Here is a 13,564-nt window from a genome sequence, read left to right on the forward strand (position 1 = left end):
AATCTTTCTTTTTGATACATCAGGGATTTTTTTATCCTCGTGTATAACACCAGCAAATGATGTTATCTTCTTTTGCAATACCTCGAGGGTACAAAGAGCAGAAAATAGATTAAATAATGGGATAGTCTTTTGTGTTGTTATTATTATATTTGAGACTTTCTGTATTTAGAAGTTCTCTGACTTGGGAAATGCTTTGTGTCCACTTAAACTAGTGAGTAGGAGCATCATATAACTCCTTTTATATGACAGAATTATCGAACAGTTTGGATCAGAAGGGACCTTAAAGGTCACCTAGTGCCAGCCCCTTGTCTTCAGTGCTTTGTTTTTGAAGCTGATTTTCATAAATTCCCTTATAATTACTGATTGAAAACTCCAGCAACTGGGTATTGAGTAGGTAAAAGATTCCTAAAATTATGATCTCAACAACATATACAACATCAGTGGAATAGTATTTCATAGGAAAAAGGAACAATTAATATACTTTATGATAATAATTAATATTAAGAGAATTTTAGTTTCAGTTTTGAAAAGAAAAGCCAATAGTTTTAGCTGCTTTTCAAAAAAAAAAAAAAAAAAGGACTTTCTGTAATTAAAAAAGGTCTCTGTAACTCAAAATTGCTTTCTGAAATTTTCTGTGACTTTCAATCTTTAAAGGCTGTCATCTTCCTTTTTTTTAGAGATAATGATCCTCACAGACTCTTTGAGGATCTTCCATTGTGGTATGGCAAAATTCTTTATAATTGTTGCTCAACTAGAGCTACTTCAGGTATCCTAGTAGGGAGGGTGAACATAAGTTTAAAATTAAGAATTCAGTAGAATTCAGTAGCATTTATCCTATTGCTTTGTTGACAACATGAGTTGATTTTTCACATAAGATTAATTTTTTTTCTCTCTGACCCACTCTTGGTTTCATTTCAGCCACACTGACTTTAGCAGTTGATGAAGTGGGCACTAATTTATTTATTTTGCTGTATTTAAAATGCTAGGCGACACTACCAAACGTTCTTCAATCTCTTTTCTTTCTGTTTATGAATATCACACTGTGTTGTGCAAACACAGCAGGGATGAAAGCTAACACAAATGCATATTTGTGTCTAGAGCACAAAAATGTGTATTTCTGGGGGAACAAAACAGGTCAAATCTTTCATAGTAAAAAATAAATTAAACAGCCATTTCTCAGACAAGTATCTGGAGACTATTATTACTAGTCAATAGAACATATCTTAAAATGGGAAAGAATATTGTCAGGGGAAAATATTTTTAATGACAATTTGTGTTTATAAACACACACAGACACTCACATTAAAAAGACACCAGTCTGCCCTGTACTGCTGCTCTGAAATGAATCACTCATGGTTTTGTATGAGTTAGGCTGAGCAAGACAAATAGTCTAGAAGATTGGTTTAACACGTATTAATTCGTTTATTGATTAGATGTCCAAAAACATTTCCAATCAATAGTATATGAATAAACAGTTTTGCTGCAGCAGATCATGTGGAAAAGGTGAGAATATTGTTTTAGAATTTAGAATTTATACCTTAACTTATTTTGGAGAGATAGTCATGCAGAATTACATAATCCCAATCTGTTTAGCTCAAATACAGAAATATAAAAATATTAGCATACCAGACATGCAACTATTATTTCTTTTGCTTTTATCTGGCATTCTTGAAAGAAGAAAAATTAAAATTGCAGTATACACAGAAATTATTGGTCTTATGGAGGACAATAATTCTTACTCAAGATTTAATGAAGCTGAAAGATCAGGAAAAAAATGTAGTTACAACCTTCACAAGAAATAATCAATGTTTATGGGGGTTTGGGCATTTCTGAAGTGTGAAAAAGTTCTCTTCTTGTAAGCACATAAAATAAAAGAGAGCTCTGAAACAACAGAATATGCCAAAAACTGAAGGAAATAAAAACTGCTAAGAACATCTTCTCAAATCACCAAGAAAACACCAGTAACTAGTTTTTCTGCACAGTGAGTCAGCAGTTATTCAGAGGTGAGATTCAATTTAACTTCTTCATATTTACGGGTAGCACTGAATTTGTATCAGATACCTTTCTTTAAAGGAACTGTCTTGAGTAGTATTTTCTCTGTGTATCCTCTGTCGAAATTCTTACGTTGGCATAGTACACTATGATTTTCCTATTTTATTAACTTTACTCTTGCTTGTTATCTAACATGTAAATGCCCAAAGCTCACACACATTTTCACTAACAGCTTGCAAGTGATTCAGATTCATAAATAACAGAATCTAATGCTATTTCAAATGTTGTAAGATACCCAAGACTTCAGAATCAGGCAGATAAGACATTGAATCTACAACAAACCTGTGTTCTTCTGGAATGGCAACTGAGTAGTAGCCAGTAGTAAATGAGTATAACAACCTCCTTTCTTTTGTCATTTGAATACTAACCTGTTAGTGATATTTATTAAAAATAGTAGGAACTGTGTACTTGTTTGTTCTCTTCTGCTTATTTATTTTCTTCACTATGTCATCATGGTAGCACATGATATTGTGTTTAGTTTTTCTTTAATAAATCTTCCTTTTACTGCAGCTCTTTCCAGTCCTTTGCAAACTATAAAAATAAAACTACTTTGAGAAGTTGCTAAAGCCTGATTATAACTTCAATGAGTTTTTCATATTTATTAGAAAATATTTAAAGATTTTAGACCAAATTTTGTACATTTACTGGCGTAAGTCTGAAGTAAAATCAGTGCAGTTGAAATGAGGAGCTGAGCATTGGAATATTGAATGTTTCCAAAAGATTTATTGCAATTCTCCTTGGTGAGTTAGATATTCACGCAAAGATTATACTTTTATATTGATGATAATTTTCTTTTTCTCTTTTTCCTAGTAAAACTTTATTTTCTATGTCATGACCATTTTCCAATCCTTCTTTAATATTTCATTTTACTATAGTTCCTATCCAGAAAACCAAGGCATTTTGCATCTCTCTCTTTAACAAACAGAGGGAAGAAGGAAGAAAGATGGGCAAAATTAGTCTTTTTTTGTACAGCTCTTCTTTTATGAGCATAAGTGCAAGGCAGGGGAGATTTTGTAGTCTAAATGTAGTAGACTAGGTACCTATTTAGTGTTTGAAATTTAGGATGGGACCGCTTGCAACTTATTTTTCCATATATCTGAAGAGACTTCATTTTCTCTGGTTGAATCTCCTTTACTAGCTGATTTGGCACAGTTAAATTTTATTCATTCTGTAGAAAAGAGATATGTATGTAACAATTTTTTTATAAAAATGCATGGGAAAAGATCTTTGTTGTCTATTTATATGTCCTTGAACTTATTAAAAACAGACTTCTCACAAAAGTAAGTGAAAAAACAGATATGTAAGTCTATGGTTTATTTTCAGAAAGTTTTACTTAACATTGAAAAGCATATGAAATTATGATCATACTTTGCAAGGAGAAGAAACACCACAAGCTCAAGTTTTGCTGCAATAATCATACTCTGAAAAATTAACATATGTATGCAAAAGCATTCTCAATAAGCAACTACCTAATTCTGGATTACATTTGGAATTTATTTTTATTACAATAACTCTGAGGAGTACAAATCGAGACGTCTGCTGGGAACTACAAACTTATATTACTGTGTAGAGTGACAGAGGGAAAGGAACTTTGAAAATTGTTTATAGTGAGCCTACGAATAGAAAAAGAAATCCCAAATCTCTGTTTACTTCCAGTAACTTTATTCCTCCTGTTTATTGAATAATTTTGCACATTTTAGTTTCCATGGATGTTTTCACTGTTCATAAGTAGCTGTAAAAAATGATGCTCTTTTAACCAGCAGCTTATTTTTCAATAGTTTCTATGATTCATATTTTTCTTCTGTTTTGTTTCATTGGACACTGATATAGCATCCAACATCTATTTTTGTTACCTGTTATAGTATTGAGGAGATTTTTTAAATATACTTGTTTTCTAATATTAAATTTGGAGTAAATAATTATTGATACCTGAATATATATATATAAACACCAAGATTTACAAATGCCTCCATAATCCTACAAATGTTGTCACGTTTAAAACAACCTAATTTTTATGTATTTATCTCTGTTAGTAAGAAATTGAGAGTGGAAGTTAGAAGACCTGTTTTCAGGTTCATGTTCTGTCACAGATTCTCTGCATGTCTCTTAATGGCAAAACACAGCTTCAGGTCAACTTGAAAAAAAAGTTAATGAAGTGATTAAGGCATGTTGAGATGTCTTAAGACATATAGGTTTTTAGGTTTCAGGCTTCCATTTGATCCAGAAGTAAATGAAAAGTTTTCCATCTGTGTTCAGGGTTGGAAGTAGTGAGACATAAAACCCACACCACCACCGTGTGACTACAAGCTATGAATACTTGGCCTGCTTTTACCAGTTCCTTTGAAAGAGCCTGTTAGGCTGTTCAGAGCATATATTTGACCATCTTTCTCTCTCTCTCTCTTTTTTTTTTTTTTTTTTTTTTTTTTTTTTTTTTTTTTTTTTTTTTTTTTTCTGATTGTAGGAGATGGCTGTGTTGATCAGGGCACAAAGTATTTGCAAAGTGCTAGTTGAATAGAACTGGCAAGAAAATAAGTATTTTTTAATCTAGCATAGAGATATTTTCTGTGTCATCCTCAATTTTGCACTAATAATGAAGGAAAAAACCAACCCAAACAAACAAAAAACACACACACCAATAAAACCCAACCAAAACCCAAAAATCCCCAAAACAAACCTGAGGAAATAGGCTTTTCCACATGACGAGCTGGTGGCTGGTTCAGGGACAGATAGTCCATATCCATTTTCAAACTACTTATTATAATGAGCAGTCCCATGCATAAGTTCCAAATTGTCCTGCTTTGAGTCACAGACACAGCAGATCAGCTTTAATCCCCATTTCCTGCCAGGTCTTGGTTGATACAGGAACTGCTGGTGACCCAGTACAGTACCACAGACTCTGTCTTCATTTTAAGCAAAAGGTCCAGTCTGCATGAGAACAATAATCTTCCATAGGCACCTCTATCAGTCTAAAAAAGCTTATCAATAAATCAAATCAACAAGGAGAGAGAAATATTAATGCCTATTACATCAGTAGCTTCCTACAGAGACTAAGCTTTTGTCTACTGGAAACTGGGATTTGCTTAGTTTCCAAGCAATATCAAGGGAACTACCTCTCTTTTCAAAACCAAGGACCGTGTCCTTCACTGAGACACTGAGGTGGCATGTTTGCAATTCAGTGTTAGAAGGAAGGAACAAACAGGTCTTTGTTTCTGTATCCTCCTTATAGACATTCTCATAAATAAATATATAAATGAAAACTCTCCAGAATTAGTATAGACTAAGAAAGCTCTGTGAAGGTTGCTAGGCAGCCAAGGCCAAAAGAATAAAAAGCAGGGAAGTCTTTGAAAAACAGAGTCAGTGACTTATGGGTTATCTGAAGTAATGATTTACTCAATTGTCTCTTGTCACAAGAGACAGTAGAATTTATTTTTCTTTAGTAAATGAGCAGTGTTTTTAAAATATTTGAAACAAAAGACCAGCTTTATAATTCATTCCTATCAATATTTTCAAGCTATGAAATATTTTGAAATATTATTATTATTTCTAATCTTTATTTATTTATTGACTGAATCAGAAATTTGTTACACTATATCCAGGTTATAACTTCAAAATTGTTTAGCAGAATAATTAATTTTTAAACTTCTGTCCAATTTAAATTTTTACCACAATGTGCATGTATGACTCCATATGAAGGAAGTTTCCAATGCTGGAAGGCATATCTTGCCATCAAGAGATATACACGGATGTGTTTCACTGTCACAAATGAAAGAGAAACACCTAATTTCTACCACCATGCCCTGTATGATCTATGATGAAGCTAGTCATTACAGAGCTACAGTGGTAACTACCCCCTTCCTGTTACTGCTAAACATGCAAAATTACAGGCATTTCTAATAGGCAAGGTTGTTATCTGCAAGATTAGGTGATCACATTATTGACTAGTTGCCTTTGAAATCTCTGTTTATGTTTGTGCCTTAAAGTCTTCTTGAAATTAACTGTGCCTTCAGTAGCTCTCTCGTACATACAAGTACATTGAGGGGGCGCTGGAATCCTGCAATTCTCCTCTCTTTTCAGATAGTGTATGACAGCTTTAGATCATGTTTTAGTCTACCTGAGTCATTCTCTCCCCCTGTCTTCAATATATGTCTCAAGAAGATTTAATTGCTGCATCACAGTTTTTCAATATGTGTTTCTTCCACAGGGTGGATGCTGTGGGGGGGTCCAGGCAGCTCTGTGGAACAGTCTCCAATGGGCTAGTAGGATGAGAAGGTCCAGGGGTAGTTTGGGAAACGAGGAGAAACATCACCTCTCAAGACGGTAAACCTACTGAAAAGGTAATTCGTGCTAGGATATTGTTATGCAGTCAGATTTTCAGGCTCCACAGATGTGCTGGAATGCATGGCAGAAAACTTTTAGACAAGGCGAGCACAAACCTTTGCTGTTGTCTATGTGTTTGTAAAGAGTCTTCTGAATATCTTTCCAGAGCTTCCTAAACTGTGCCGAGTTTCAATTCCCATCCGTGTGTGAGGGAGAATTTGGACACTATATCTTAAAGGGTTTTTCTTGTCTTCCTATGGACCCGTTAGAGCATGCAAATCACAAGTTTACAGTAACTTTCCAAGAAATTCCTCATAGGAATTTAAACTCCTGGAAATGACAGCTTATCAGCCATTTAACAATTTAGCATAGTAAAATGTTGCTTAACAGGGAGAGCTAATAGTTTTAGTCTCAAATGTACATAATCTTTTTTTATTGGGTTCTTTCAATCTCACCTTCCAGGTTTAGCTATTGTGTTTGCGGAAACTCTTTTTCTCCCCTGAAGCCTTAAATATGGATGTTTTTGTTGCTAGCATTTCAGAATTCCAAGAGAATGTCCAAACTAAAGATCTATCATCCCTCAGAGTAACTGTAGAGCTTCTTCCTTCATATTATAAGGAAGCGCCATGAAGCACCAGAACACTAAGTTTATCTGCTGTCCCAAAAGCCCAGCTATATGGTGTATTTTTGAGCCCAGTTAACTTATGATATGTTCATGCTATACACACATTTCTTGGTTCTCAGCTAAAATTAAGTTTGCTGAACAAACGGATTTTGTCCACTCATCCTAAACCAATCATTTCCCATGGTACATTTTGAAATATCTGACAGGCTGACTTGCTCCTTTCCTTTATTAATGTGCCTTAATTTATGCAGTAAGAAACATAACAATGGAAAATCACATTGGTAGAAAATACAATGGGATTTTTGATGCAGAAGTTTTCATAAGAATCTATTTCTGCATCTCATGAGGCACCAAAAAAGCACAAAAAATCATTTAGTGAGGGAAGGGTTTTTTTCCTTTGCTCAGGAGTGTAGATGTTTTGGCTGGTTGAGTACTATGTTAGGCTTTCAGATGTGTCTGGGAAATACCTTCCTTTTTGTTGCTGGTGAGCTCCCTCCAGCTCCCTGACATTTCTTAATTGAAACCATTTAGAGAATCCACTGCTGCAATTCACAAATTATTTCCGTACTTCACCATGCCTCGCTAGGCTTGGCAGCTACCAGAATACTGACCAATCTGCACTCATGCACTCATACCTCTTTGTGTAACCTGTAGATGTGGTAGAGAGTCTGAAGCCTTTTCTTCTGAAAAGAACAGAAACTACTTTATTAGTTGGGTGAAGTTTTAAATGGATTTGTGACAGAAGAAAGGTTTGATATAGGAAAATGAGAGTAAACATAGGTCTTACCTTCTGCACTTATACAAATGGTGATAGTTTTTATCTTATTTTCAAGTATCTCCCACTCAAAATTGCTGCTAATCAGTTCAAACTAGCTTAATTGGATTTTCTGTTATCTAGAAGAAATGAGTTTGCATGGCTTTTTGTTAATGAGGGCCCAGTAGTCTTTACAAAAAATTGCACCAATTGGTTTTAGGTAATTTACTGTAAACAAAAGACAATAAAAGCTTTCTTATGGATGGAACTGGTCTGAGATCCAGAAGATCTGGCATCAGTCCATTCCTGTCTTTCATGTGTCTTCTCAGTGCATTTTCTACCTATAATATGGGTAGACTGCCATTGAACTTATGTAATGTTCTTTTGTTGATTCTGTAGTGATAATCCTTTCTCAAAGGGGGAAAAGGATATTTCTGTGGGAGTCAACAGGTCAAAAGAGCTTTAAACTAGATTTGAAGAGATGAAACCAGGCTCACTAGAGAAAAGCCTAGGGGTGGCATGCCAATATTTGTGGGACAGTGTGCCAGAGATCACTCACCAAATACCATTGCAGGCAAAGCAGACTCCAGTTGGGTATATCAACTGAATTTATCACTAGCAAATTCAGAGCAGGATAATGAGAAGTAAAATAAATCTTAAAAATACCTTCCCCCAACCCCCTCCTTCCTGAGCTCTACTGCATCCCTGCCAGCAGCACAGGGAGACAGGGTGTGAGGGTGATGGTCAGTTCATCACATATTGTTCCTGCCACTACTCAGGGACAGGAGTCCTTCCCCTGCTCCATCGAGTTGTCTCTCCCACAGGAGACAGTCCTTTATTAACTTCTAGTATGTATGAGTACATACTACTGACAACAGTTCTCCATGAACTGCTGAAATGTGAGTCACTCTTCCACGGGGTGTACTCCATCAGGCACAGCCCGCGCCATTGTGGGTCCCCACAGGATCACAAGTCCTGCCAGGAAACCTGCTCCAGCATGGGCTTCTCTCTCCATGGGTCTGCAAGTTCCTGCCAGGAGCCTGCTCCAACATATGTTCCCCATGGGTTCACAGCCCTCTTTCAGGCATCCACTTGTCCAGCATGGGTCTCCTCCATGGGCTGCAGGTGGATCTTTGCACCCCTGTGGTCCTCCACAGGCTCTTCTCGGGCTGCAATTACATCTGTACAATAACTTTTTTTCCTTCTTAAATATGTTATCACAGAGCCACTACCACCGTTGCTAACTGGCCCAACCTTGGCCAGCAACAAGTCCATCCTGGAGCTGTCTCTGGCTCTGCCAGACATGGAAGAAGCTTCTTGCAGCTTCTCACAGAAGCCACCTCTGTAGCACCCCCACCCCCCCTCCTCCACTACAAAGTCTGGCCACTTTGTATTGAGTTTCAATACAAAAAATAAACAAGAGGAACTAGAAGCTTTACCTCAGTCCCAGAGCAACATCATCATCGGCATAAGCAAAACCTGTTGGGATGAGTCTTGTGACTAGTGTGTTATGGTGGACACTTATAGGCTCTTCAGGAGGGAAAGGCAAAGCAGATGAGGTGGAGATGTGGCACTGTATATAAGGGAGGGGTTGGACTGTGTGATACTTACAGTTGGCAGCAACATGGTTGAGAGCCTCTGAGTAAGGATGAAGGGGAAAGCAAATAAAAAGATATTGTTTTGGGTGTCTGCTATCAACCATCCAGCCAGGACATCATCACGAATGAACTATTCTATAAGGAACTGATCAAGTTGATCTCTAGATCAACTGGTCTTCTCCTTATGGGTAATTTTACCTTTCCAGACATCAACTGGAAATATCATACAGTGGACACAAACAGGTCCAGGAAATTTGTGGAGCACATTGAAGAAAACTTCTTGGTGCAGGTACAAAGGAAACCAACTGGGAAAGCTATCTTCCTAGCTTTGTTGTTTGTAAACAGAGATAAACTCATGGGTGAAGTGGGAATTGGTAACTGTCTTGGTTACAGTGACCATGAAGTAGTTGAATTTCAAATCATTGGTGTTAGAAGAAAAACTACCAGCAAATCTTTAGCCCTGGATATGAGGAGAGCTAACTGTGGACTACTGAAGGAACTAGTAAGGCACCCTGGAAGTCTGCTTTTGAAGGTGCTGGGGTCCCTTAATACTGGTTACTTTTTAAGAGCATAGGAGCAGACAAATCCAAAATGTCAGAAATAATGCAAGCAGGGCAGAAAATTAGCTTGGCTAAGCAGTGATCTTCCAGAAGTCGGGTAGAACAGGAAAGTGTATGGAGATTGGCAGCAAGGACAAGTGACAGCGAAGGGCTACAAATATGCTGTTTGCTATTGTAGGGTGAAAATTAGTGTAGCCAAAACTTGATTAGAGTTTTGCAGCTCTGTCAGCACTGTGTAGGACAACAAAAATATGCTAGCAACCTAAGGAGGATATGAGACAACATTGGTCCATTACCTTATTAGGTCAGTCATCTCACAAATAAGGATGTAGACAAAGCAGAAATATTTAGTGTCTTCTTTGCCTTATTATTTGACACTAATAATGGGCCCTGGAACACCCAGAGCCCTGTGTTGGAAGACTGTGACTGGAGGCGTGATAAACTCCCAGCTGACCCTGAACTTGGTGCTCCAGCTAGATGCACATAAATCTATGGAACCCAATGCAATTCATCCCAGGATACTGAAAGAGCCAGCCAATGTTATCATGGGGTCTCTAGCCATTATTTTTCAATGGTCTTGGGAGTCTGGAGGGGCCTAAGTTGAATGGAATCTGGCAAACGTCCCAATTTTCAAAATACTGTGAAGAAAGACTGGTAGTTACAAGATTGTTGTTCTCACATCAGTGCCTGGTAAAATTATTGGGAAGGTTATTCTGGGAGTTACCGAAAAACCCTGGAGAGATCACGCATTCATTGATCACAGCCAGCAAGGGTTCCTGAGGGGAAAGTCCTTCCTAACTAACTTCATTTCCTTTTATTACAAGGTTACCTGTCTAGTTGACCAAGGACAGCCAGTAGATGTGGTGGTTTGGGATTTTAGCAAAGTTTTTGATACTCTCTCTCACAGTATCCTTTTGGACAAAATGTGCAGGACACATCTAGACAAGTCCATAATATGCTGAGTGAACTATTGGCTGCTGGGTTGGGCTCAAAGGATTATACTAAATGTGGAGTAGAGAGGCTTTACAGTGAGATCTGGATAGATTAGAAACCTGAACCATCACCAATAATGAAATTTAACAAGAGCAAGGGCAGGATTCTCCACCTGGGAGAGGGTAATATGGTTGTATGTACAAATCAGAGGAAAAGAGTTTGAAAATCAGCCCTGCAGAACGAGAACTGGGGAACTGGGTTGATGGCAAGTTCAATATGAGTCAACAGTGCCCTTGCAGCCAGAAAGGCCAACTGTGTTCTAGAGTGCATCAGGCACAGTCCTGTGAGAAACAGGGAGTTGGACTTGATAATCTTTATGGGTCCCTTCCAACTTGAGATATTCTAGAAGTCTATGAATCAAACCTCAGTGCCATAGAGAATGGTTTTAATTCCAGGCTTTACAGTGGGAAGTTTCAATCCCTCAAGACAAATATGGCAAGAAACTGAAATTAGGGGAGATGACGTGGTATCTTCATCTGCAACATAATAAATGAAGTTTGAACTTCTCCACTCTTAAGCTTTCTGAGAAATCTGAAGCTTAATGGACTGATGTTTCAGTCTCTAACTCACTGTTTAAATTATGTTTCATGTGAACTGTTCTGGAAATGCCATTTTGACTGAAGGTAGGGGAAGATAAGAGTGCTGTTTTAATATAACTTGAAATCTTGATGGTAAAAGGTAATTTATATTTTCAGTAAAAGGCTTTCATCTTCAGTGGAATCTAATGATAATTATATTGATCTGATATCAGTACTGAATCTGACTAGATTCTGCTTCTGGTGGGAACCACAAATGTTTCACATTTTTCCAGCAAATAGAGCTCTTTCTGTCCATTTCTTTGGCTGGTCATTTTACAAGCAGTTGCATTTTGCTGGTCTGTTTTATAGATACTTTCTTTTCGTCTATTTTAAGATGAATGGCTCGGAATTTTCAGTCACTGTGCCCCTTTCAGGGTATTTATAGTAAAGTCATAGTAGTCAATGATGGGTTTGATTTTGTTGCTTGTTTTGTCACAACTAAGAAACCATCTGTGTTCCATGATTTATGGAAAAGTCCAAACCTTTCAAATTAGGTGAAGGGTATACAGCTTCAGAAATAATTATGTTCTTAAACATAGTGAAAATCTCCATTTAAGAATGGGTCATGTCCCAGAGTTTGGAATAGAAGAAATGAGGTATTCAATTCAAACCTGAGGTTCCGTTTCATCTAACAACAATTCCAATAGCCATGTTTAAAACAAAGCTTGTGTTTTGAATGACTATGTGTGCACAACAGGCTCTACACAGCTGGAGATTGATAAGGCTACAGTCACAAAGCATGTGCATGCAAAATTGGCAGAGCCCATTGCTAGCAGGCAAGAGAGCACTAAGACATCTCTAGGGTTTTTTCTTTGAAGAAAGAAGTCTTAGACAGAACCAAAGTCAATAACCCTCAAGAGTCAAATAGAGACAGGAGAACTTAGCAGCAATTCCTTCGATATACCACAAAAAACCTGAAGACTGTGACATCACAAGTATAGACCATTGGATCTCCGAAATGGTCCAAGAAATCAAATATGAAAGAGATGAGTTAGCAGGCAGCCTTCACCTGCATTGCTGAATGCAATTTAAATTGCTCTCTCCAGTGGCTGATAACACTGTATATAATACATTTGGTATGTTTGTATTCTTTTTATTTAAATTTACTATATGAAATTTTGCCTTCATTAAAAAGTGGTCAAAAAGCTGGTCCTCTCAGTGTGTCAGAACGCCAATGATTCACTCTTTCAATTTGCTTCTTTCTTTTCCTCCTCTCTGTATGTTGGGCTTTGTTCATCTGCCATTTTTTTTTACCTGTTATTATTTGATTTCTTTCTAATTATGCTCCTCTTATTATGATAAATTATGATTTCCCATTTAATTCCTCAAGTTCTGTTATGATAGGTGGCAGAAAACTGGTCTTCTGATACTGAACAAGAACAATTTCTTGTATTTACTCTTTGTAAGACTGAATGTTTAATCACCTTCCTCTCAATGTTCTGGTCCCTGTACTGTTCCAGGATCATGTCCTTCAATTTTTAACACTCCCTTTAGTGGAAATTTTGCTTGGACTACAGTAGAGTAAAATTAGGAATAGAAAAGTTGATCTGACCAAATAATATTTTTTTTTCCCCTAATTCCCTTGACATCTTAGGGAATTGCAAATGATGAGTTGTTGACTTGGTAACATAAAATTGATAGATAAATAAGATCAGCTCCAAACTACTTTAAACTTCTTCTGGCAAAAGAAGACATGTTAAAATAGGGCAAAAGAAGGGAAAGACTTTACTCTTATATACATCAAGCAAGCATATCAGTTTTTATTGAGGTGACATTTGTATCTGTCGTAGAAGGTGAGGTCTGTCAAAAGTAGTTAATATACCAGAAATCATAAGCATAGTAACTTTTATTTATATCCAGTGTCTGGTATATTATTTATCATAAAGTTATTGAAATCTCTAATAAGAACTGAAGATTGAGCAGTCTGGATTAGGCAATATGATTACTGCAGAAGCAAAATTAGTACAGCTTACATAGACAAGGTCTCTGACCGCACCTAGAACTCCCCAGAACATTTAAACCCATATCAAAGTAGCTGGAGAAGGAAGTTATCCTTGTGGACCCTCATGAGGAAAAGGGGCTGAATT

The 13,564-nt window shown here is 36.9% G+C and overlaps 1 protein-coding gene across 2 annotated transcripts in view; it reads left to right on the forward strand.

Moving 5' to 3' along the window:
• LRRC4C (leucine rich repeat containing 4C) overlaps positions 1-13,564 on the forward strand; it is a 94,929-nt gene that overhangs the window by 32,721 nt on the left and 48,644 nt on the right. Inside the window, exon 2 of one of the 2 annotated variants that reach the window (XM_027891010.1) lies at positions 6,254-6,386. The exons of the other annotated variant lie outside the window; for it this stretch is intronic. The gene's annotated coding sequence lies outside the window, so the exon portion shown is untranslated. The remainder of the gene's footprint in view (positions 1-6,253; positions 6,387-13,564) is intronic. 2 annotated transcript variants of the gene reach the window in all.

The sequence above is a fragment of the Empidonax traillii genome, unplaced genomic scaffold (assembly GCF_003031625.1).
Source record: "Empidonax traillii isolate 1590-97213 ecotype Southwest subspecies unplaced genomic scaffold, ASM303162v1 scaffold307:size936122, whole genome shotgun sequence".
Classification (NCBI taxonomy): Eukaryota; Metazoa; Chordata; class Aves; order Passeriformes; family Tyrannidae; genus Empidonax; species Empidonax traillii.